Source organism: Pteropus alecto, unplaced genomic scaffold (genome assembly GCF_000325575.1).
Source record: "Pteropus alecto unplaced genomic scaffold, ASM32557v1 scaffold81, whole genome shotgun sequence".
NCBI lineage: Eukaryota > Metazoa > Chordata > Mammalia > Chiroptera > Pteropodidae > Pteropus > Pteropus alecto.
The window spans coordinates 6,714,148-6,717,687 of NW_006433378.1; positions in this window are offsets into that span (position 1 = coordinate 6,714,148).

Sequence of the window (3,540 nt, forward strand, 5' to 3'; positions counted from 1 at the left end):
AGGTCTTAAAAGTACCTGAAGGTTCAGGTAATCCATTTGTAAATTAAATACTTGTATATCACACGTGCACGCTAACTCACATTGTTTTTTAAAATTAGAGTATAACATTTGCAGAAATGCATTTGTTTTAAATTCAAATATCTTATTGATTTAATGGCCTGTAGGTGGCTACTTTAGGGTGTCTGATGAAAAAACAATACAGTACTATTCCTGAAGAAGCTTTCATCAGAAAAGAGCCCAGATTATGAACATAGTATTACCCTGTGTATATGTATTTAAAGCACATAAACAGATACACTTTAAACAGTTTTTTAATTTAAATATGTTTATTGAATAAGTAGAAACAGCTCAAAACAACTATAAAAATTAAAGGACCTGCAGCTCTGATTCAGTTACATTAAAAAATCATCTATATTCAATTCAGTTTTTAAAAAATTGCTTACCTTTAAGTCAGCAATATTTAATTTTAATATGGAAAATTCCTTGAATTTTGACAGCATGCCTGAGTAAGAATGTGCAAATTACACACAATCACCATGGAAATGACCTTGTGACCCCTTCGTTTTATTGAGGTCAGTGTGGCCAGCAGTGACCACCTCTTCCTCCTCTATGCAAATGCTGTGAAGAAAAGAAGAAAACATGAAACCATTATGGGAGTTGGGGGTGGGAGAGTATGAGAAGCCAAGAAGGGCCGTGAGCCAGGAAGGCCTGCCCTGGGGAGCCCAGGGCTCTCTGAACCCGCAGTGGCTCAGCAGCTAGAGAAAAGCCATTTATAAATTGTCTGCATTCCTTATGTGGGTCCAGGTAGCTACTACCTCCTCCCCCAACTTCATGGGTAGACGTTCGTATTTACAGAAAGTGTACACTGACCGAGTTGATAGGAATATAATTAGTTTTTTCTCAGAAGAGGACTATTTAAGCTAATCTCATCTCCCTTCTTTCTGTTTTGCCCAGCTCCAGTCCTCCCTCTCTACAGAATGATGCTGAGTGAGCTTTCATCACTCCTGTCTAGTCACGTGGCTTCTTCAAGAGGCCCCTGGGCTTATGGGATAAAGGGCAAAGCCCTTAGCTCAACAGACAAGCTCTTTGTGAGATAGTCTTTGCCCTCAGCTCTGGCTGCAGATTCTACCATGCATATCACAGCTCGACAGTCTTCAACTTTTGTACTTTTTATTTCATTTTGTTTTTTGTTGAGGTATAATAAGTGCACTAATTACAAGTATATGTTTTAATATAACCACGCCCAGATCAATACATAAAACATTTTTCCCACTCCATGAGTTTTCCTTATGCCTCTTCTCAGTCTATACACACCCCACACCCATCACACCATTTTGCCTGTTTTTAAATTTTATTTGAATACAACTATACAATACGTATTATTTTGTCTGTCTCCTTTCGACATAAATGCTTGTGAAAATCATCCATGTTGTACACATATTTAGTTCATTTTTTCTTGCTTAGTAATGTGCTACTGTATATCACAATTTGTATATTCATGTTCTTGCTTCTTCGTATTTCTCTAGTGGCTCTTAGCAGAGTAGAAGGTTTGAGTGAAAAGGCACTTGGAGGCCTAGCTACTGCCTGGGAGACAGTTTTCTGAGGCCTCAGGGGGATCCACTCCTAGTGTATTATTAGACCTTGAGCCCTGTAGCCTCAACAGCCTGAATTCTGAGATTAGAGGGACCTAGAGCAACCATGTCCTCAGGACTTGGTGAGAAAGCTAGCACCTGTTTATTAACTTAATTTATAATGAGAAATATAACTATCACATATTCAGGTGAATACATTCATATATTTTTTAAATGATTTTGTAATATTTGTGTAGCCTTTCCTCCAAGGAACAATGAATACATTGAAATAATGAGTTTCATGACATTCTGGTAAATAAATTGTCAAATATACAAATGAAGAATTTGGGACAAAAGGAAGAACTAAGGCTACCCAAGGCAAACTTGTATGGGGGAAAAAAATATCAGCTTTAACCATATTTCTGCTTTTTTATTTCTCAAGCAAGGCAGCCAAGCGGTTAAGACTATAGGCTTTGGGGCCAGAGGGCCATGGGTTCCAATATGTGCTCGGCCCACCTCTGTGACCTTGGGCAAGTTACACTGCTTCTCCAATGCCTTGGCAATGCCACCAAGAACAACAGGATGATAATAGGAGTTCAATGAGCCTGACAGAGGCAGAGTGATTTGAACAATGCTGGCATGAAGCAAGCAATTAAAAAATGTTTAAAATGCCTGTATTTTTATTGTTTTGGAACCCATAAATTGTCACTTTTCTCATTTTCAGAAAATTAGATCACATTTAGGAATGACTATCTACTAAGGCCTCAGCTTGAAGTCATGATGACAGAACAATTACCTTTAAATTCCTGAGGGACAGGTATTTCTAGAGAAGAAGCAGTGTTACTAATACTCAACACATATTCTTTTGATGGCAACTATAAAAAGATTAGAAAAAAGAGATCAAACATTAGTCAAAGCATGTCAAGGTGATTAAAATGTTATAAATAAATATCCCAAGGTGTTTAAAATGTTTTACATAAATATATTGTGTTAGGGACTCTGGTTCATATATCCGTTATTTTTTTGTGCTGTTTAGAACACTGTTCCAGAAAAGTAGGGAATCTGAAGCATTATAAAAGCCGAGGCCTCTTCTGGGAAGTTGCTAAGGAAATTTCATAATCTAGGGCTACTAATTAAAATTAATTCTATTCATTGTGCATAAATTAGGTCCTAATGAGGTGAGAAACTGCAGTAAAATAATTAAGGAATGAACATATCTCCTCTGAATAAAAACCAAACAAGGGAGGCTTTTCACTCTCAATTCGATCTTGTTTCTCTTTAGCTACAGTAAGATAAAAAGAAAGCAGCTCTGACAACAGAGATGGAAAATCAAAACAAAATCTTTTATGTAATTAGCTTACACAATCTAGGCAGGACAAATAAGAACACCTGTGATTGATAGAGAATGAAGTCTTTGCAGCCACTGAAAGATAAGCCACTCGGGGGCTCTTTAGCTCAAGACCAGTCCAACAGTAAAGGACAAGTGCCCATGAAAGGAATTGATTCCAAGCCAGAATGAAGTGAATATAAAAAGTTAAGGATTAGTGTCAGAAGAACCAAATTACTTCATAATTATTTATATCTTTCAAAGGTTACTCTTGAATAACTTGTATCTATGAATATGTTCAAGCTCCACTCTTTTAACGAAAATAATAATTTTGAGAGAGGAAAGAGAGAGAGAGGGAGAGAGAGGAGGAGAGAGACAGGAACTCCGAATATTATTTTGTTAGATTTTTCAAAAACATGACAGACTCAATGAGACTTCCTGGAAAAGATAAATTCCAAATTGCCAGCTCTTGGTAAGATTTTGTGTTAAATATAATGAGAGAAAGGGGCGTTGTGTCTCCTGGAATCAGAGATTACAGTCTGGGGACCCCTTAGCTGAAATCTGCCTGCAAACCCATTTTTGATTATTTAAACTGGGTTTTAAAATATTTTGAACCCTAACTCTCAAAAAAAAAGTTATTAC